This window comes from Phyllobates terribilis, unplaced genomic scaffold (assembly GCF_046119375.1).
Source record: "Phyllobates terribilis strain yellow unplaced genomic scaffold, ASM4611937v1 Scaffold_9__5_contigs__length_417890890, whole genome shotgun sequence".
NCBI classification, from domain to species: domain Eukaryota; kingdom Metazoa; phylum Chordata; class Amphibia; order Anura; family Dendrobatidae; genus Phyllobates; species Phyllobates terribilis.
This window is the reverse complement of record NW_027362769.1, coordinates 102817366-102840715: the sequence shown is the minus strand read 5'-3', so window position 1 is coordinate 102840715 and position 23350 is coordinate 102817366. Positions and strand designations below refer to the sequence as shown.

Genomic DNA, 23350 nt, shown 5'->3' with positions numbered 1-23350 from the left:
CGCAAAAAAACGGACATGTCAGCGTGTGAAGCACACGGACACACGGTCTGTGGAAATACACTGAGATGTGCAGAGACCCATTCATTTTAATGGGTCTGCGTGTGTCAGTGTCTCCGGTACATTGTTTTTTTTTCCTGACTGATTTGGCAAACTGATGCATTTTGCAAAATGTAGTATGTCGCTTCTTTCAGTGATTTTTCAGCGTTTTTCACCCATAGAAAGCAATCAGTAAGTGCAAAATTACAGCATAAATAACCTTATATAGTATACTGTGAGTTTTGGCTTCTTTTCTCGAAGGTTCTTTATTTACACCTTATCTACCCTGTGGCTCTATGTCAGCACTTTTGTCCTTCTGAGAGTCATTGGAAACTAGTAGTAAGTGAGAACATTGGTTTCATGGAGCTTTTGGGGCACTATTTGGCACTACGGTGGCATGTAAAAGTTTGGTCACGCCTGGTCAAATTTACTGTTATTGTGAACAGTTAAGCAAGTTGAAGATGAAATGATCTCTAAAAGGGCTAAAGTTAAAGATGACACATTTCCTTTGTATTTTAGGCAAAACAAATATTTTCATATTTTACATTTTAAAAATTACAAAAAGGAAAATGGGCCAATGCAAAAGTTTGGGCACCCTGCATAGTTAGTACCTAGTAGCGCCCCCTTTTGAAAGTATCACGGCTTGTAAACACTTTTTGTAGCCAGACAAGTCTTTCAATTCTTGTTTGAGGGGTTTTCATCCATTCTTCCTTAGAAAATTCTTCCAGTTCTGTGAGATTCCTGGGTCGTCTTCCATGCACTGCTATTTTGAGGTTTTCCCACAGGTTTTCAATGATGTTCAGATCAGGGAAAACTATGAGGGCCCTTGTAAAACCTTCAGCTTGCGCCTTTTGAGGTCGTCTATTTTGGATTTTGACGTGTGTTTAGGATCATTATCCATTTGTAGAAGCCATCCTCTTTTCAACTTCAGCTTTTTACAGATGTATGTTTGCACCAATAATTTGTTGAAATTTAATTGAATCCATTTTTCCCTCTACCCATGAAATTTTCCCCATGCCATTGGATACAACACGACCCCAAAGCACGATTGATCCACCCCCATGCTTAATGGTTGGCAAGATGTTCTTTTCCTGAAATTCTGTGCCCTTTTTTCTCCATGCATAACTTTGATCATTGTGGCCAAAGAATTGTATTTTAACCTCATTAGTCCACAGGACTTGTCTCCAAAGTGCATCAGGCTTGTTTAAATGTTCTTATGCAAACGTCTCACACTGACTTTTATGGTGAGGATGCAGGAAAGGTTTTCTTCTGCTGACTCTTCCATGAAGGTAATATTTGTGCAGGTGTCTCTGAGCAGTAGAGCAATGTACCACAATTCCAGAGTCTGCTAAATCTTTCTGAAGGTCTTTTACAGTCAAGCGAGGGTTCTGATCTGCCTCTCTAGCAATCCTATGATCGTCTCTCACTGAAATTTTTCTTTGTCTTTCAGACCTTATCTTGACCTCCAATGTTATAGTTAACTGCCATTTCTTAATTACATTTCGAACTGAGGAAAGGGCAACTTGAAAACGCTTTGCTATCTTCTTATACCTTTCTCCTGCTTTGTGGGCTTCTACCATTTTCATTTTCAGAGTTCTAGGCAGCTGCTTAGAAGACTCCATGGCTGCTGTTTTTTGGCACAAGTTTAGACGCTGGGTTTTTATAAAGCTGGGAAATGTGCATCACCTGGCCTTTCCTAACGAGGTTAGTGAACAGGCCATAACCTCAACAGGCTAATTAACGTCTGAAACCTTGGTCAAAGTTATCTGAGCACACAAATCTCCAAGGGTGCCTAAACTTTTGCATCGGCCCATTTTCCTGTTTGTAATTTTTAAAATGTAAAAGATGGCAATATATATGTATATTTTTTGCCTAAAATGCAAAGGAAATGTGTCATTTTTAACTTTAGGCCTTTTAGAGAACATTTAATCTTCAACTTGCTTAACTGTTCACAATAACAGTAATTTTGACCAGGGGGTGCCCAAACTTTTACATGCCCCTGTATTTAAGCACAAAATGGCTCTATGTTGACACTATCGAGATCTGGGTAATATGTGACAAGTACTGTTCACTGTTTAGCACTATGTGGGCACTGAATGGTACTATGTGGCTATCGTTTGTCTTGTAGATACTTTGTGACACTATTTTAGTTAAATACAACAGTATGGGAGCTTCAGTATTCACTATGAATTTAAGCAATTTCTTCCACTGCATCAATATCTTTTGGATAATGTGTTCAATATTGCAGAAGGGCATAAAAGTAAAACATTTCTAAATTGCTCACATAATAATGCTGAAAGCAGAATGATTTTTATTTTTCTAGCAATACAGCAATGTGGCTCTTCACTCACTCTGCAGAATAACGACCTGATGCAAAGCAGTCATCAAAGCAAAAGGTGGCTACTTTGAAGAACCTAGAATATAAGACATATTTTCAGTTGTTTCACACTTTTTTGTTAAGTATATAATTCCACATGTGTTAATTCATAGTTTTGATGCCTTCAGTGTGAATGTACAATTTTCATAGTCATGAAAATACAGAAAAATATTTAAATGAGAAGGTGTGTCCAAACTTTTGGTCTGTACTGTACCTGGATGAGGGGGGCCATACATACAGGGATGAAGGGTGCTATACATACCAGGAGCCGCCCATGGGCGTGGGGAGCAGTGAATATTCATTTTCTTTAGTAGCGGGCACAGTGTAGGCTGCAGCAGGTGGCTGCTGCCTCCTGTGCAATGCTACTCCGTCCACTGTCACATCCCCCACATCCCCCACCACCCACAGCCACAGTATTTATATATATTGGACTATAAGACGCACCCCCCATTTTCCTCCAAAATTTTGGAGGAAAAAAGTGTGTCTATGGCTATGTGCCCACGATGCAGAAATGCTCCGGATTTTTCCTGAGCGTTTCTGCATCTCCCTGGCAGAAAAAACGCATGCAGATTTTACATGCGTTTTTTCTGCCAGGGACAAGCGTATGTCACGTGCTTTGCATATGCAATTTTGCATGCGGATTGTCAAGCGCTTTTCCAAGCGATTTTAGCATCACTTGGAAAGTGCTTGACAACTTGGTCACACTATATAAATCCATGCAACCGGCATGGATTTATATAGTGTGACCAAGTTAATAGTTAAAAAAAGAATAAAAATAGTAAAAAATAATAAAAATAACATTATACTCACCTTCCAATGGCCCCCGGTCTCCTTCTCCTGCGTCCGGTGTCTTGTGCGGCTCGCGTTGGTGTAAAAGGACCTTCCATTACGTCATTTACTCATGTGACAGGTCACTAAATGACGTCATGAAAGGTCCTTTTACACCATCGCGAATCGCCGGGGAGCCAGGACGCACCAGAGAGAAGACTGCGGACCATCAGAAGGTACGTATAATGTTTATTTTATTTTATTTTAAATTCTTTTTTTTTACAGGTACTATGGTACCTGGGTCTGGAGGAAAGTCTCCCCTTCTCCAGACCCGGGTACCATCCGCACATTGAATCGCATAGTATCCGCATGTGCACATGTAGTCATGCGGATATTATGCGATTCAATGCAAGTCAATGGTGGCAAAAACGCAGCGATTAAGCAAATTTAATGGTAGTGCTGCGGATTTTTCCCCAATGATAATCCACAGCGGATATTTCTGCAGCATGTGCACAGCACATGCGGATTATCATTGGGGAACATTGCAGACCTTCTACTAAGCGTTTTTAAGCGTTTCCGTGGCGAAATTGCCGCTGTGGAAACGCTTAAAAAACGCATCGTGGGCACACAGCCTTGTAGTCCGAAAAATACGGTAAATACCTCCAATTAGAAATTTAGTATAGTTCTTCTGATTAGCTTGCCCCTTGTGCAGGGCTTTGCAGTAGCTTAAGTATCCATGGTTATGACCATGCATATAGTGACAGTTAGTTGTTAGAGGTCACAGCCATGGATACCTAAGCTACTGCAATGCCCTGCACATGGGGTAAGCGACATAGCTAATCATAAGAAGACTATATTGTATTTCCTCCTTTTGCACTGTCAGATACTTTTCAGCATTTTTCTAAGCACACAATTCCCTGGAGCAGATAATTCACGCAAGTGTCATCCCGTTAATTGCCTAAATAAGTCATCACAACTGTACCGACATAAAACCAGTTGTCAAATATTCACATAAAATTAATCCCAGCCAAACGTGAAATTGCCCTGTGATGAGTCAGCCAGTCAGTGTTGTGGGTCAGACCTAAAGCTCATGAATCTTATGGACTTCAATGTACCATATGCATCTCTGGGTGCTTTCAACTTCATATGAAGACACTTAAAAGTTTTGCTGGATTCCCTAAGAATCGTGGCATTGTCTATCTGCCACAGCATTGCAGAGTTATTGAACTCCCCGGAGTACTATGTGATGGGGACACATGACTGTAGGAAGGGGGGACCCTCAACTCCTGGAGTTTTTATTATCTATATTTGTATTGATTGCATTAGGCTGCGTGTTTCACCTTTTCAAAACAGGAGTCTGTTTGTGTGCCTGGTTTCTTATTTCTGTTGAGAGGGAGGAATTTAGGAAAAATATAACTTCCTTTCTCACTGTCTCGTCCTCTTTCTCCAGAAGAGATGGCAGAAGCATTTCCCAGTCACCCGTGCCTTATTTCTTTGTTTTACAGTAGTTGTATATTTGATATCTTACTTGACTGTTTACCATGTTTAGGTTAACATTATGTATCATTGCATCCTTCATGTGTAATCTTCCTTTGTACATGTTATCATATAAATAAGAAAAAAAGAACATGTTGATTGGCATTTTTGGCATCAACCTTCTAAGCTCAAGGGAGGGCAATCCTTCAGTCATTGTTCCCTAGAGGTTTCCTTCACAGGTGGTTTTTCCTCTCCTGAGCGCTGAAGGATGGCTCATCATGAGTTGAATGTTTAGTGTCTCTTTAAAGATTTTAGCCTGCTTTTATTTAAAAAGAAAAGGAAAGAAAGAGAAAAGGAAATAAAATAAGAAAAAAGGAAAGAAAGAAAGAAAACAGAAAAAAAAGGAAAGAAAGAGAAAAGGAAAGAAAGAAACATGAAAGAAAAAAGGAAAGAGAAATGGAAAGAAAGAAAGGAAAGAGAAATGGAAAGAAAGAAAGAAAAGGAAAGAAAGAAAAAGGAAAGAAAGAAAGAGAAAAGGAAAAAATGAAAGAGAAAGAAAGAGAAAAGGAAAGAAGGAAAGAAAAAAGCATGCTTAGGTGTTATCCAAGTATCTCGGCTGTGCTCAAGTAATATGTTTGTGCCGCTGATGCTGCATGATTCGTAGCTTTTAGACAGCCGCAACACTTGTAACCGTGGGGACTCGAACATAATATACAAGCACTTCTAAGATACTCGGATAACACTTGAGCGGGCTCGCTCATCACTGTTAGTAGGTCTTTTTTGAAAAATAGAGCAAAGTGTTAATAATCACTTTTCCATACACATGTACTTTTAGATAGCTGTAGATAGCTAAATAGCTAGATAGATAGTGATAGATAGGTAGATAGATAGATAGATAGATAGATAGATAGTGATAGATAGGTAGATAGATAGATAGATAGAGAGATAGATATGAGAGATGGGTAGATAGATAGATAGATAGATAGATAGATAGATAGATAGATAGATAGATAGATAGATAGATAGATAGATAGATAGATAATGGATGGATAGCTGATGCTCTATGTAGTAATTGCTCGGGGATTATCTTATTTTCTGTTTGCTGGTCCATTAGTTATAATAGCTTATTTATGATTCTGGTCTATGGTTTCTTTTTATGCTGTAATCGCTAATGCCATATACGACATGGTTACTATCACTCAGAAACAGCATGCTTTTTGCCTTGTATTGTTCTGAGGTTATAAACTGCAGATACCTGGAAATTCTGAATGGAACTGCCATTTATAGCAATGTCTTTCTGCTCTACATATTTCTCCACAAGAATGCACTGCGCGCGCTTCATAATGGGAAGTCAAGGGTATGTGCATCTGCTTTCTCCACATTCTTCATAATGAGAATTTATCATAAGACGCTATAACAGACACTTATGCAGACCGGAGAAATTAAATATCATTTACATGATGTATCTGTGTCAAACAATTTGAACAGCTAATCCAGACTCTGATGCAGTATTTTTTTTTTTTTACTATTTTGTAATTGTTTCTGCAAGTAACTGGGGACTTTTTGTATTCAATAGATAATTAAAACAAATAAACTCTTTATTTATCTACTTATTAAAATGAGTCATTTTCTGCCACTACTTTTATTGCATTTTTTAGGTAATGAACAGACAAACAAAAGTCAGACCAAACTTGTCAAAATTTTATATAAAAAACAATAAATTCAATAAATAAATAAAGTGTATAAACATGGACAATCTGCACAGAATGTATACCGTATGTACAGAACTTTGTAAGAAACATTGAAAGACATTACAAGAAAATTAGAGCAACCTGCCAATGAAACATATCAAGAGAAACATAAAAAGACATATTGGACTAAGGGCTTTAGGCTGTGTGCGCACAAAATCGGACAGAATCTGTCTGAAAAAGTGGAGTGGTGCTGCTAAAGTAAAGGTCCCTGCACCTAGTATTATTTTCACCACCCGCTGGCCTCAGTTCTTCCCATGTGATCGCAACTTTTGATGAGTGAATGGCAGAAATAACGGTCACAAGTAGAGATGAGGGGACCCGTGGAAGTTCGAGTTCTGGTACCCGACCCAAACTTTAGACTAAAGTTCGGTTTGAGTACCAGAACTGTACCTAAACTTGAATTATAATCTGAACCCCATTGAAAGCAATGGAGACTCAAATCTCTCTCTCCTTCTTTCTCCCTCTTTCTCCCTCCTCTCTCACTCTGTTTCCCTCTCCCTCTGTCTCCCTCTCTCTCTTTTCCTCTCTCCTCATTCACAGTATTTTAGGACTGTCCCAAAGTCATAGTTAGATTCCAGGCAAATTTTGACATGTCCTAAAAAAGAGTGGGTTTTACAGACAAGTGGGTGTTACCGTCAGGTTTCGGTCAGGTCTCATGGCAGGTCTTAATCCTATTTTACCAAAAGAGATGTTGATAAGTGTGATTTTGGTGGCAGAGGAAGGTTTAAAGTGGTTGCCCCATTCAGTTAAGGTGCAGTCAGACGGCCATATAAATTGGACCGAGATCGCACAGCACCTGTCAAATTGGCTCTCCCGAGCCGAGCATAACACCTGCATAGAAATATATGAGGCTGTCACACTCAGGTTGGGAGAGCTGTCGGCCAGTCCATGCATTGTGGTCTGATCTCAGTCCAATTTATACAGCTGTCTGACTGCTCCCTGAAAGTCTATCCTTGAGCCGAGTTTGGTATATAAAAAAACAGTGTTATACTCATTTTCTACAGGTCCGCCGGCAAGTCTCCACCCCTATTCCCGGTGTTTGGCATTGGCTGAAGCGCCGACATCACCTCGACAGAGCAGCAGCGAATCAGTGAGCTCAATGGCTCTGAGCAGGGCGTTCCATCTACACTGCCAAAGCAGCTGAGCTCACTGATTGGCTGCCGCGCTGTTGACGTGATGTCAGCGCTACAGCCAATGCCAGACACTGGGCGCAGCGGCAAAGACTCGCTGATGAACCTGGGAAAGGTGAGTATTGCATGGTTTGTAAGGTGACAGTCAAAAATTTTTGTGCAAATTTTTAGGTCTCACCCCTGGGAATAATTCCCTTTGGTGTCAATGTAAAATACACAAAATTTTGTAACGTTGCACCATTGTTTACTGGTGGTTCAATCATCACAAAACTAACAATTATTTGTAATTAATGTCTTGCAGCAAAGTGAATGTACAATTTTACAGTAGTTTCACTTTTTTTTAACGAAAAAATATTTATTTGGTTCAGGATAGTCATGGGGATGCTTCTCCACACACTGGAGAATAAACTGTTTCTGGTCTTCTTGAGTGCTCAGTGACGAATTGAATGTCCTCATGAGTCAATGGAGCGTTCAGCGGCATCATTCACGATTTTCAATCCGGCGACTTTTGGGGATGCATCGATGTAACTTGCATTAGTGCCACAGACAAGGATCTTCATGAAGAAATTCTTGGTTTATTTCCAGTGCAACGAACAGTTTTTTTGTGTTGGTCGACATGAAGTGATGAAGCTTCTTGTGTGACACAAGGTCTTCGGCAAGCTGCACGCGGGTTGAGCAGACATCATTGGCCTCCTTCTGCAGAGCCAGTACCATCTCAACCTTTTCTGCTGTTGGAACCTCACTATCAAAAAAAACAGACCCCCCATAATCTCACTGGAGGACCACAGGTGTCTGGTGAAAGTTTTTATTGCTGCCTCAGCAATTGGCATGTTGATTCCTTTGTATGCTACGAGTTCTTGTAGTAATGTCAAGTCACTTCGCAGCGATGTGGCTGGGATCTGACAAAGGTACCAAGCCTTCAAGTATAAGATGACAGTAAAAGGGCAAAATTGCAATAATTAGCTCGTGAATGTGGTGCCTACATGGCAAACTCAGTAGTTCTTTCTGCAGTTTCTGTTGCAAGAGGACACACACACCGGCCTTTGTACCAACCTTACTGCAGCTTGTGTCCAATGACATAAACTTCACTTTATCTAATATTAATAATATTAAATATTCTTTTTAAATTACAAATAATTAAATTGGAGAGAGTTTAAAGAAGAGGTGGGGCCCTTATTGCTGCTGTATATTAAAACTACCCAAATCCTATTTTAACAGCTATTAAGTATTCAAGGACTGACATTGAGGACATCGAGCCACCTTTTAAACACAACCAAAATAAACAATTTTTTAAATGATATTACAGATCACTATGTGTAACAAATATAGGGGGTGAGACTTTGAATAAAAATTATTTTTTATTTTTTTCTATAGAACACATTGTCACCCTAGGGATTTGTCTTCTTTATACTAATCTGTGCTCAGGAATGAAGTTTAATTTGAAGGGGACAATGACTTTAAATCATGAAACCTGGAGATCCATTGGCTGGGCGCACCTCTTAGCTTTCCAGCTTGAAGCGTAGTCTATACATAAAGTCCACAGAGGTGGTCAGGACTGTGCAAGTCACCATTTATGTTACCGCCTTGTGAGGTGGATCCTCTAAGCCTCGGGTCCAGGTGGGCACACGGGTCATGGGTGTCAATGCAGCAGGCAGGTAAGGCATGTGGGAATCAAGAACAAGGATCAGTGGAGGCCGTAGACAAACAGGACACAGGGAAACAGGTATGGAGCAGATCGTGGTGCACAGACAAACTAAGAGTCTTAATACCAAGACACAAGTGTGTGTCGCGTGTCTTGGGGGGCCTTATATAGGCCTAGGTAAATTATCACACGGGAACACATCAGGCTTCTTGCAAAGCCCGACGTGGAGCACAACAGAGTTTAGCAGACCATGGTTAAGGAAGCAGAGACCAGATCCGGGACAGGTCTGTAACAATTTACACACAATAGAAAATAACTAATACAATACACAGGAAAACATTATCCAAGATCTATGTTTGTAAGTACAAGAAGCCAAGTGTATTGGTAAAAATTATGTAAAAGTCACTGGATTCATTATTATCCAAACCAGAACAAGGACAAGGATTCTTCCATAATGATTAGTGATGAGCGAGCACTAAAATGCTTGGGTGCTCGATGCTCAGGTCGAGCACATTGGAATACTTGGGTGCTCGACCTGAGCAACAAGCCCAATGTAAGTCTATGGGAAACTTGAGCATTTCTCTGGCTGTCCCCCCCAGCGGTCTGCAGAAGGTCAAAAATTGCCCAAATTGATGGGAATAGTGCTCAATTAAACAGGCAGGCAGAATATATAGGCAGACAGGCAGGCAGGGTATATAGGAGGGTACATGAAAAACATAGCAGGGCACTTGGAACACACTAGTGCTCTCCGATTTTCATGCACCCGTCTCTTTAAAAAAGCCGGCCGGCAATTCATCAGCGGCATACATCGGTACCCGACAATTTAGAACAGAAAGAATAGAGCATCACACATAGATGATAGAAACATGTCAGTCACATATATAATAAGTACACTGACAGTGTTGGTTACTGTACTTGTCATTTAGTGTTAAAATAAAGGATTTATTAAAAAAAAAATTGGCGTGGGGTTCCCCGTAATTTTAATCTCTAGCGGAGGTTAAGCAGACAGCTGGGGCAGATGTTTGAAGCCTGGGAAGGGGGTAATACCCACGGAGCTTCCCAGGCTACTAATATCAGCCCCCAGCTGAATACCTAGCCTTTAATAGCTATTAAAATGGGGGACCCAAAAAAAAATGATGTGGGGTCCCCCCTATTTTGATAGCTAGCAAAGGCTAGGCAGACAGCTGGGGGCTGATATTAATAGCCCAGGAAGGGTGCCTGGGCTTTTTTTTAACCCTTTCATCATGGCAGTATAAAAATAATAAAAACATCTATTACTTACCGTCCTCAAGTCTAGAGCTGTGTAAACAGCGCTGCTCTGGTTATTGTGTTAGGACTGCAGCATTGCCATGATGTCCACACTGCTGCAGCTAATCACTGGGCTCAGGGGATTTGACGACGTTATTTAAAAATGCTTCTCTATTGCTGAAGTCACTAATGTGCATAGTTTGGGTTTAGAAGATTGGATAACACTAAGGACTTGTTCACACAAAGAGCATAAAAGAATATCATTCTTGGCAGCGCAAAATTCTGTGTAAACAGGAATCGGCCTGTCTACAGAAATGATTACAGATCATTCTGTGAGCATATTAAATGCTATCTGCCTGTCTCAGGGTTTATTCACATCCTGATCAGACTTTGAGTGTGGTCCGAATATCATCCATTTTTCTAGTATGTGGAGAAATAAAAAAAGAAAAAGTTTCTCCTTCTTTCTGACAGTTCGTGAAAATCGGATGTCACTGAGTGTGGTCCAATTTTTTTCACGGACCCATAGACTTGCATTGCCGATTTTGATCTGACTCTCGGATCAAAATTGGACATGTCTCCGCAACTTTCTATGGACCTATCGGATGTGAAAAATCACGGACATGTGAATGACCCCATACACTATCACAGGTGCGAGTGCTATATGTGAAAAACACAGATAGTACTCGTACATGAAAATCAAACGTCTGAATGAGGCCTCAACAGGGAATTAAATGCCCGCCAATTAGCAAACAAGTAGCTGATCGGCAGTTGTTTAGTCATGTGAGATTTGACTATTCTTACAAATAACACTAATGATACTGCTGGTGTTCTGTGCTTTTTTAACATTATTAAGAAGGACATTTTAGTTTTGAACAGGTAATTTATGATGTTCACACCAGAAGTGTCTTCATAGCGTATATAGGAAAATTTCCAAACCTTATGTAAAGTCAATATTTATAATATATAGAAGTAAGAATGCATAAAATCTAAGAATCTGTTTAAAGAGGCCCTTTTACCAAATTTTTCAATTTTTACCAATAGTGGCTGCAGAGCAGAATAAAACATTTTTTTGTTTGTTTTCATCTTGCCTCTCCGTTGTGGAGATATTAACAATCAAAGTATTTGGCACCCAATGAGTTAAATCTAGTTAAAGGGGTTGTCCACAACTCAGCAACCCTGCCTCAATCAGCATGTTTGCCCCCGGTAAAATAACAACACATACTCACCTCTGGTGCTGGCGCTGTTCCAGTGGTATCGGGACTGGCTCTCCTGAGGATTGCGTAACATTTTATGTCATGTGAGCAATGCAGCTGATCAGCACTAGCTTCACTCTCCCCACCTTTAGGCGAATCAGACATCAAGAGGAATTGAGCAGTCAGCAGCAGCTCTCACTTTCTCTTGATGACTGATTCGCCTGAAGGAGGGGAGAGTGAAGCTAGCGCTGATCAGCCGCAGCTCAGCATGAAAAGATTTGGTGACAGGTCCTCTTTAAGTCCAATGTATGCAAACTGTGGGCCATATCAGTGAATACAGCATGCTCCATTCTTGTCCATCACAATGAAGCTATTAAAGAAGACGTCCACTTCTTGGACAACTCCTTGTCATACCCCACGTCACTGTCCCCGCCTCCTGTCGAACAGAACATGAAGAGGAAGTCAGAGATCAGCTGCAGCTCGGACTTCCTCTTTATGTTCGATTTGTCTGTAGGCGGGGACAGTGATGTAGCACCCCGAGGACTCGGCTGCTACAGGGGTATTGCACCTCAGACCAGAGGTGTGGTATTCCACTCCCGGGTAAGGATGGAGGGTGGGACTGAGCTCAGCTAGTTGCATGCACTACACTCATCCCATTTCCGAGGGACAGAACAACGGTACTCCCACCAGATAGATGTGCAGGTACGACAGCGTCTGTCCCTGGCTGGAGTGGGAGGGGGGGAGGAACATCCCAGTAGTGTAGGAGCAGTCAGGGGAGGGACTCTGGGCATAGGAGGAGCCCATGGTTGCATTGTGACCTGGGCTCGGGTGTCAGAGGGAATATATAAGGTGGGCACCATCTTAGGAGAGGGTCCTGTTCAGAGGAGAGTCTGTTCAGAGAGGAGCTCAGCCAGAGAGGGCTGAGGGGGAGCTGTGGCTCCATCTGGGCCCAGCTCCAGAGCCAGGCCTGAAGCAGAGAGAGGAAGGAAAAGGAACACTAAGAAAGGCCCAGAGACGCAAGCAGAGGGAACCCTGAGATCCCATGAGTGAACTAAAACGGGTGAAGGGTTGGCAGAGAAGGGTACCGGATCCCAAGCTGGTGGAGGCAAATCATCCTTAGCCAGGAACCGGAGGTCGTGGTCAAGCTTTGGCACGACCCCTCGCCACATCCGCCAGGAAGGCACGCCACATAGGGTCAGGAAAACCGGAGAGAGGTTTTGCCCCATAAGGCCCGAGGAAGCCGGACATAGGTGGGTCCCTGGTGAGGACGGCCAGTAGGAAGGAAGAGAGGGGAGCTCAGGACCACGCTCTGGAACTTCCTGGGAGTTGGCCGAGTCCCGCACCTGGTGGACGCAGCACGGCTCGGGTGGTCACTCTTGGCCGAAGTGACCGGAGCAACACCTGTGAGTAAAAGCCTTGAAACTGCACCACATGTCTCTGAGCTTCCTTGCTGCACCATCACTACCACTATCATCCACATCTGCTGCCCTGAGGCCATACCCTTCCCGTTGGGGGTTATACCATCCACGCTGCACATCCGTACCACCGGCCTCAGCGGACTGTCCTGCAGCGGCGGCTTCATAGCCGCATTCAACGGGTGGCGTAGTCGAACATTCTAACATCTACTGCTAAAGACTGCCGCTCAGTTTGACTCCCTGGGCACGGACCGGGTCACCGCCACGAGACTACTACCCCCATCTGATCCGGCTCCGGGTAAGCCCCCGTGCGCGCGATGCCGCACGACACAGCAGGCCCAGGGGCGCGTCAACTTTGGCGTAGTCGGCAGGATTACGTGCCCGCAACCGACGGGTACTGCGTGCCTGAAGAAAAGTTCACATTTACCGTAAAAAGGAGTCTCCCGCCAATTCCGGAGGGTTCCCGCCATCGGACGCCATCTCGGATCGTTTCCCGCCGTTTGCCCGCCATCTGCAGCCTTTTCCCGCCATCCACGGAGTTTCCCGCCATAAGGAGACGATTCCCGCCATCTGAGACGATTTCCCGCCCTGGCAGAGCGGACTCCATTGTGGGCGTGCCAGAGGGTGGCAAGAGGCCACCTCCCATCGTGGGCCAGGTCCAGGAATGGCGCCAAAAGCGGAAACCGCCCCCACCAGCAGAGACTGCAATGATAGAAATGTCCATCAGCGTGAGAGGGCTGCCCCTGGAACTGACAATCACTAAGTTGCCACGGGACCACCCTCAATGTGGGCGGATACAGAACAAAACAGAGAAGATGGGTGCGGCCTGGAGGAGTCTGGACAGATCGCACCCGGAGATGGAGGAAGAGTCAATCAACACCGACCCTGTGGTCCGGAACCTGTTGCAGGCTGCCACCCCAGAAGGCCTGGTGGAGATCCTGGCACAGCTCCCCAGAAATCGGGAGCGTGCACAGACCGCGCTGGAGGCCTTGGCCCGGAAGATGGCCCGAGTACAGCAAGAAGCACTGGCCGAGTGGAGGAGAGAGATGGTCCAGCAGGCTGGAACCGGCCAGCAGAGGATGCCACCCGCAACGTGGAGCATGTCTGCCCCTGAGGATGGTGCAGGAGGGACGAAGGCCGGAGACGACGCCGCGGAGGGAGCCGCAGGGATGGAAGCAGGTAATGGGGACGTCACCACCCCGAGCCCAGTAGCCGAAAGCCTGCCCCAGCTCCCCGTCGCAGAGCCCGAAGTTCCACTCACCGCGCCCGTTGCCGCACCGCCGCTGCTTCCAACTAGGCCTCAAGCGGCAGGAGCCGCGGTCGCGCCCTCTGTTACGCCACGCCCCTTGACCCTGAGCGCGGCAAAAGAGGAAGTGCCCCCGGCCTGGTCGCAGGGCCGAGTACCCCAGGGCGCCGCCGTCTCCACAGTACCCTTCACCTTCAGAGTGCCACCGGCCTGGTCGCAAGGCCTGGTGAATCCGGGCGCCGCTGCCCCCACCGCGCCCTCAACCTCCACAGTGCTGCCCCTGGGCGAAGATCTGTTTGCGCAGCATACTAGCCCGGACGGGCTGCCTTTCGTTTGGCCACCGGAGTACGTCAAACCCCGACTCCGAAAGGAATGGCCTCTGTGTGAGCCTCTGATCCCGGCTCCGGCACCCGCCAAAATTGTTCCGCTCCCGCTGGAGGAGGCCCAATTTGTATGGGACCCCACCGGCGAAGACCTCATGGGGTTCACCCAAGAGACCCGGGCGGCCGCAGCCCAACGTGAGGAGTGTTGCCGACAACAACTGGAAGTCTTTCAGAGGGAACGGCGAGAGAGGCGGGTCCGCGAGGAACGGCTGCAGGTCCAAAGCGCGGAGCAGAAAAGCCGGACCCGACGAAACCGCCGTGCGGCCCACGGTCCCCGCGCCACCGGGACTGTAATAAAGTTTCAAATGGAGCACGGCTGGGGCTTTATCCGGGATCACAGAACCCCCGGCGACGTCTTTGTCACCCGCAGGGATGTAGAGTCTCACCTGCCGGAGGGACACCGAGGACGTGACCTCTACCCGGGTGATGAGGTCACCTTCACCCGGCACCAGTGTGCCAAAGGACCATACGCCCTTCACGTGCACCGGTTGACGGAGGAGGAGTTGCAGTATGGGGAAGATCAAGAGGACCCGGACGGGTCTGAAGACTACCCTCAGGAGGAGACAAGGAGAGGACATCGCTACTAAAGGGGAGTAGCATAAGCAAAGTACTGTAGATAAGTTACCCGTATGGGTATTTGACATGTTGCTAAATGGAGTGTGGTCCCCGTTGGGACTAGTGTGGGACTGTTAAAGAACTGTTTCCTGTGTGCCCCTATCCCTTACCAGGCTGAGGACTGTGAGCAGCCATTTCCCTATTCCCACTGGCCGAGGACTGAGAGCGGCCATACCCTGTAAATAGTTGCGCTTCCTAAAGCGCCCCCTTCTGGTTTTATAAAGAACTGTTTTTCTCTAGTGACTGTTGCACTTTACCCGGTCACAAGTTACACCGTGGCCAGAAGAACAAGAACGTTTTATATAAAAGAGTTTTATATTGAAAGTTTATACTGCTAAAATGATAATATAAGAAGTTACCTGTAACGTTATATTTTCTGATAATGTTTTTTTTTTTTATAATGTTTTATATGTTAGTGTGTACTTTAAAAATTTTGTATGTTTTGTTTTATTCTTTTACAGCCCGAGGACGTGCTGTGGTTTACCAGGGGGGAATGTAGCACCCCGAGGACTCGGCTGCTACAGGGGTATTGCACCTCAGACCAGAGGTGTGGTATTCCACTCCCGGGTAAGGATGGAGGGTGGGACTGAGCTCAGCTAGTTGCATGCACTACACTCATCCCATTTCCGGGGGACAGAACAACGGTACTCCCACCAGATAGATGTGCAGGTACGACAGCGTCTGTCCCTGGCTGGAGTGGGAGGGGGGGAGGAACATCCCAGTAGTGTAGGAGCAGTCAGGGGAGGGACTCTGGGCATAGGAGGAGCCCATGGTTGCATTGTGACCTGGGCTCGGGTGTCAGAGGGAATATATAAGGTGGGCACCATCTTAGGAGAGGGTCCTGTTCCGAGGAGAGTCTGTTCAGAGAGGAGCTCAGCCAGAGAGGGCTGAGGGGGAGCTGTGGCTCCGTCTGGGCCCAGCTCCAGAGCCAGGCCTGAAGCAGAGAGAGGAAGGAAAAGGAACACTAAGAAAGGCCCAGAGACGCAAGCAGAGGGAACCCTGAGATCCCATGAGTGAACTAAAACGGGTGAAGGGTTGGCAGAGAAGGGTACCGGATCCCAAGCTGGTGGAGGCAAATCATCCTTAGCCAGGAACCGGAGGTCGTGGTCAAGCTTTGGCACGACCCCTCGCCACATCCGCCAGGAAGACACGCCACATAGGGTCAGGAAAACCGGAGAGAGGTTTTGCCCCATAAGGCCCGAGGAAGCCGGACATAGGTGGGTCCCTGGTGAGGACGGCCAGTAGGAAGGAAGAGAGGGGAGCTCAGGACCACGCTCTGGAACTGCCTGGGAGTTGGCCGAGTCCCGCACCTGGTGGACGCAGCACGGCTCGGGTGGTCACTCTTGGCCGAAGTGACCGGAGCAACACCTGTGAGTAAAAGCCTTGAAACTGCACCACACGTCTCTGAGCTTCCTTGCTGCACCATCACTACCACTATCATCCACATCTGCTGCCCTGAGGCCATACCCTTCCCGTTGGGGGTTATACCATCCACGCTGCACATCCGTACCACCGGCCTCAGCGGACTGTCCTGCAGCGGCGGCTTCATAGCCGCATTCAACGGGTGGCGTAGTCGAACATTCTAACATCTACTGCTAAAGACTGCCGCTCAGTTTGACTCCCTGGGCACGGACCGGGTCACCGCCACGAGACTACTACCCCCATCTGATCCGGCTCCGGGTAAGCCCCCGTGCGCGCGACACAGCAGGCCCAGGGGCGCGTCAGTGACGCCAGCGCTGATTGGGTACCGGGGTCATGTGTCACAACAACCGAACGAGAGTCCCGGGGAGAGTGAGTGCCCACACCACGGGAACAGCTGCAGCACGGGAGGAGAGTATAAGCTTTTTTATTTTATGAGGGCCAAATATTTAGATCAAGAAGGGGTTGTCCAAGTAGTGGACAACCCCTTTAATATATTGGCTAAAAATATTTACTCCTGGTCTCGATTTTATTCATATAATGAATATATATGAACTTTACTCGGTTAGTGAGCATGGGTAGTATCCTATCCTATTACATAATGCAACTTAATAATCGTGTTGTCCGACATAATAAGGAAAAGATAAGTGGCATATACTTTTTTCTTTTTATTATCTTCAGTTCTCTAATGAGCCAACAATATTATCTCCTAACCTAATTTGTTTTAATGTAGTTGCAATGGGATCTGTTTCATTTCAACATGAAATTCATTTGCCCGCTATCTGTAATAACATTTTCGTAACCAGGACAGTTACTTTAAGGAAAGGACACAGATTAAATCTCCTCTAAGAGATTTCTAAGCCATTTATGAAGATATTGCATTTACAATTTGGTACAAAATTCACATTTATTGGGTGCAATAAAGAACAATAAGTATCAGATGGATAAGATAAATGAAGAACGGGCTCTGACATAAGTATCAGTTTCAAATCATAAACTGGTGATTCTTTTATTTACTATCATGGATATCACCTAATGATGTTAGGTTTTTATAGGAAGATTTCTTATCTCATTAATTGTGTTGTGGCTCAGGGTCTCTTTGTTCCAATATTAGATATTACAATTTATGTAACAGAACATTCTATTAAAAAGAGACAGTACAGCGGCAGCACACAGGTGCTGGGAGACGCCTCCAATGGGGAGACGTCCGGAGCAGCAGCCTCTGTCCGAGAAGTTCCAGTGGACAATGACGAAGAAGAGCTGACGCTTAAATATGGGGCAAAACACGTTATAATGCTCTTTGTGCCAGTCACTCTCTGCATGGTTGTGGTGGTTGCGACAATAAAATCCGTCAGCTTCTATACTGAGAAAAATGGACAGTTAATTTACACCCCATTTTCTGAAGACACCTCCTCTGTTGGTCAAAGACTTCTAAACTCTGTATTGAATACAATTATTATGATTAGTGTTATCCTAGTGATGACTATCTTTCTGGTGTTGCTGTACAAGTATCGCTGCTATAAGTTTATTCATGGATGGCTGATCTCTCATCTTTGATGCTGCTCTTCATGTTCACATACATGTATCTCTGTGAGGTTTTCAAGACGTACAATGTGGCGATGGACTATCCAACCTTGTTCATGGTCATTTGGAATTTTGGGGCAGTGGGAATGATCTGTAACATGTGACGCACCCCCTGGGCCATGTTCAAGGGATACCCGGAGCCGGATCTGGGTAGGGGTAGTAGTCCTTGTGGCGGTGACCCGGTCCGTGCCCAGGGTGTCAAACTAAGTGGCAGTCTATGGCAGTAGATGTTAATTTGATCGACTACGCCACCCGTTGAGTGCGGCTTTGAAGCCGCCGCTGCAGAGCAGTCCGCTGAGGCCGGTGGTATATGTGCAGCAGTGATGGTATAACCCCCAACGGGAGGGGTAAAGTGCAACAGTCTCTTCTGGAAAAAACACAGTTCCTTATAAAACCAGTAGGGGGCGCCTTAGAAAGCGCAACTATATACAAGGGGAGGTGGCCGCTCTCAGTCCTCGGCCAGTGGGATTAGGGAAGAATGACCGCTCTCAGTCCTCGGCCAGTGGGATTAAGGGACATACGGGTAACAGTTTAATTTGCTGGTCCCAACGGGGACTATAATGGTAACAGTTCCTGTACCCTAACGGGTAACTATTTTACAGTTCCATTTATTTACCGTACTTTAGTAGCGGCGTCCTCCTGCTCCTTCCTCCAGCGAGAGTGGGGTGATCTTGGCGGGCGCCGGAGCCGGGATCAGGGGCTCATCCAGGGGCCTTTCCTTCCGGAGTTGGGGATGGTAGTACTCTGGTGGCCACTCAAAAGGCTGCCCATCCGGGCAAGTGTGCTGGGCAAACAAGTCTTCACCCAGGTGCGGCACTGTGGAGGTTGAGGGCGCGGTGGTGGCAGCGGCGCCCGGGATCACTAGGCCTTGCGACCAGGCTTGGGGTACCCTGAAGGTAAAGGGCACCGTGAAGACGGCGGCGCCCGGGGGCACTCGGCCTTGCGACCAGGCCGGTGGCGTCTCCTGCTTGGCCGCGCTCAGGGTTGAGGCGCGTGACGTCACAGGGGGCGTGGTCGCGGCTCCTGCTTGGGGCCTAGTCTGGAGCGGTAGCGGTGCGGCAACGGGCACAATCAGTGGGACTTCGGGCTCTGCGACGGGGAGCGGGGGTAGGCTTACGGTGGCTGGGCTCGGGGTAGTAACGTCCCCTTTACTTGCCTCCGTCTCTTCAGCTCCCTCTGCGGCGTCGTCTCCGGCCTCCGTCCCTTCTGCATCCTCTTCAGGGGCAGGCGTGCTCCTCGTTGCGGGTGGTGTGCTCCGCTGGCGGGTTCCAGCCTGCTGGGCCATCTCCCTGCTCCACTCCATCAGCGTTTCTCGCTGCACCTGGGCCATCCTCCGTGCGAGGCCCTCCAGCGCAGTCTGTGCACGCTCCCGGTCTCGGGGGAGCTGTGCCAGGATCTCCACCAGGTCTTGTGGGGTGGTTGCTTGCATCAGGCTCCTGACCACAGGGTCGGTGCTGCCTGCCTCTCCCTCCATCTCCGGGTACGGCTCCTCCAGACTCCTCCAGGCTGCACCCATCTTCTCTGTTTTGTTCTGTCTCCGCCCACACTCAGGGCGGTCCTGGGGCAACTTGGTGATTGTCAGTTCCAGGGGCAGACCCCCCACGCTGATGGACATCGCTAGCATCGCAGCCTCTGCTGGTGGGGGCGGTCTTCGTTTTTGGCGCCATTCTTGGTCCTGGCCCACGATGGGAGGTCGTCTCTTACCACCCTCTGGCACGCCCATAATGGCGTCCGCTCTGCCAGGGCGGGAAATCTTCTCAGATGGCGGGAATCGCCTCCCAGTGGCGGGAAACTCTGTGGATGGCGGGCAAAGGCTGCAGATGGCGGGCAAACGGCGGGAACCGACCCTTGATGGCGTCCGATGGCGGGGACCCTCCGGAATTGGCGGGAGACTTCTTTTTATGGTACAGATAAACTTTTCTTCAGGCACGCAGTACCCGGTGGTTGCGGGCACGTTATCCTGCCGACTACGCCAAAGTTGACGCACCCCCTGGGCCATGTTCAAGGGATACCCGGAGCCGGATCTGGGTAGGGGTAGTAGTCCTTGTGGCGGTGACCCGGTCCGTGCCCAGGGTGTCAAACTAAGTGGCAGTCTATGGCAGTAGAGGTTAATTTGATCGACTACGCCACCCGTTGAGTGCGGCTTTGAAGCCGCCGCTGCAGAGCAGTCCGCTGAGGCCGGTGGTATATGTGCAGCAGTGATGGTATAACCACCAACGGGAGGGGTATGGCCTCAGGGCAGCAGGTGTGGATGATGGGTGTAGTTATGTTGTAGAAAGGAGAGTCAGAGACTTGAGGTGCAGTTTCAGGGTTTTTACTCACGGTTGTTCTCTCAGTCACTCTGGCCTTGAGTGACCACCCGAGCCATGCTGCGTCCACCAGGTCCTGGACTCGGCTAACCCCCAGGCAGTTCTGGAGCGTGGTCCTGAGCTCCCTTCTCCCTCTCTGTCCCTGGCCATTCCCACCAGGGATCCACCTTTGGCCGGCTCCCTCGGGTCTCTTAGTGGTCAAACCTCCTCTGGGTTCCCTGACCCTATGCTTGGTGTGCCTTTCTGGTGGATTTGGTGAGGGTCGTGGCAAATCTTGACCACGACCTCCGGTTCCTGGCTGAGGATAAGTGGCCTCCACCAGTTCGGGTTCCGGTACCCGTGTCCACCAACCCTTCACCCTTTTTGGTCTGATTCTGGGTTCTTAGGGTTCCTTCTGACTCTGCTTCTCTGGGCCTTTCTTCCTCCTCTCTCTCTTCACTGCAGGCTTGGCCCTGGAGCTGGGCCCAGCCGGAGCCACAGCTCCCTGTCAGCCCTCCTGGCTGAGCTCCTCTGCTAAAAAAGACCCTGTCCTAAGATGGTGCCCACCATATATACTCCTATATACTCCCTCTATGTGTGAGCCCAGGTGACTAGCACCCAATGAGCTCCTAGCTTTACCCAGAGTACTCCCCCTATCTGCCCCTACACTACTGGGATGTTCCACCCCCCTCCCACTCCAGCCAGGGACAGACGCTGTCGTACCTGCACATATACTGGTGGGAGTACCGTAGTTCTGTCCCCCGGAAATGGGATGTATGTAGTGCATGCAGCCTACTGAGCTCAGTCCCACACTCCATCCTTACCCGGGAGTGGAATACCACACCTCTGGCTTGAGGTGTAATACCCCTGTAGCAGCCGAATCCTCAGGGTGCTACACATGCATTACTGTTGGCTTTTCTTAAAGAGGCCCTATCATCGGTCAAAAGTGGGCAGTTTTTGCTCTGTTTTATTCCTGAGGCTCCTTCGAGTATTCAGTTTATATACGGTTTTCGAGATATGTTCCTTTTTATTTACTATGCCCATCATGCAAATATTTGTGGTCTTAGGGGGGCATGGTTGACCAAATCCTTGGGGGCTCTTTATCTTAAGGCTGCTCTACATTATTAAAGGGAATCCGTCACCAGGTTTTTGGTACTTCATTGGGGTAGCTCTTATCCATGGCTAGAAAGCACTGACCTGGACCATGGACCGGGGTTTAGGATGTGATCTCCTCATCTCATATTTACTATGTCAAGAAAAAATATATTTCTATAATTTCTGGATGTAGAAAGGAAAAAAAACAGCTCACCCTTTTGATGAACAATCGTCACGGAAGCCCGCGATCGACACCACTGCTCAGCGCCCAGTATATGCAGGAGAAGAACAAAAGATCCAGCTTCCGATCCAGGTATATATAAAACAAATTCCTTTATTGCAAAAAGTTAAAAATATTTAACAAGAAGATGAATAACTGCACACCAACAATCTAAGGTGTAAATGGGGGACATGGGGGTCTCATTACTAGACGCGTTTCGAGTGCTACCTGCGCTCTTCAAACCAAGTCTAAGAGCTCAGGTAGCCTTCTAAACGCATCTGGTGGTGAGACCCCAAAGTCCCCCCCTCACACCTTAGATTGTTGGTGTACAGTTATTCATCTTCTTGTCAAATATTTTTAACTTTTTGCAATAAAGGAATTCGTTTTATATATACCTGGATCTGAAGCTGGATCTTTCCTTCTTCTGCTATAATTTCTGGATAAATAGAGGGTCGAACTTAGTCCAACACTGGTTGTCTGTACCACTCCCAGTTGCCACTATGGGTCCACCCTCAAGCCTCATTGTACTATTATTTCTTCTAAGCGACAGGTGAAATTGTACACCTCACATAGACCCTTGGCCCGAAATAGTTAAAACTAAAGTTACATTTTGATATTTCATAGCCGTATTATATATCATACTCCCAAGAGAATAAAAAATGTTGTAACTAAAATGAAATGTAAAGAATCTTTCTTGGTGAGAGGAGAGACGAACGCCTTTGAAATATCAGTTCTATATCATCTAGAGCAATTTTTTTCTACCTAATCACATCATATTGTGCCTCTGCCTATGATGTCTTTAAGGTTTTTTTTTCACTTCTTTAAAACCATAAGAGCTCATGGGAAAGGTCTCTTCTACATTCACAATATACAATATTCAATGCAAATGTAAAAAATGTAAATGCAAATCTCTATAATCTGCAAAAGATTACTGTTCGATGTTGTAAACCTAGTAATTTGTCCCAATATATACTTTTCAATACCTGTAAAGAAATGATGGTGCCCTGGTGAGATATTGAGACAAGGGGTTGGAATAGGACATTTCTCTCTTCAAAGCAAAATAATTGAGTGATTGAAACATTAATGCATCTGATAATGATTAAAGAGTAATAGTGGCTTATACGGGTCATATATATACGGGTCTAGAACAGTAGTAACCAGCTCAGGGTCAAATTATATTCACCCAGGTAAATCATTCCAGAGCGAAATATTCAGTACTATAAAGAAATAAAGTTTTATTATTTTATATGAATATTATCCTGGTTTTAAAGTTTGTAATATATCACAGCTTGATAAAGATTCAGTATTTATATCTAAAATGTCAGCACATCAATAGCCTAAAATAAGTCTGTAAACTGTATCTTGTATAATCTTTTTATATTTTGTAGATAGTATAAAAAAAAGCACCAAAAAAAACCCATAGAGAATGGTTGCAACCCAAAAACCATGCCATAAAATAAATGA

General features: G+C 46.4%; 1 protein-coding gene and 1 pseudogene across 1 annotated transcript in view; one reads left to right on the top strand and one right to left on the bottom strand.

Annotated features, from left to right (window-relative positions):
* PDE11A (phosphodiesterase 11A) overlaps positions 1 to 23350 on the bottom strand; it is a 921640-nt gene that overhangs the window by 593284 nt on the left and 305006 nt on the right. The gene's annotated exons all lie outside the window — the stretch shown is intronic.
* Positions 17738 to 18387, top strand: LOC141162709 (presenilin-2-like; annotated as a pseudogene).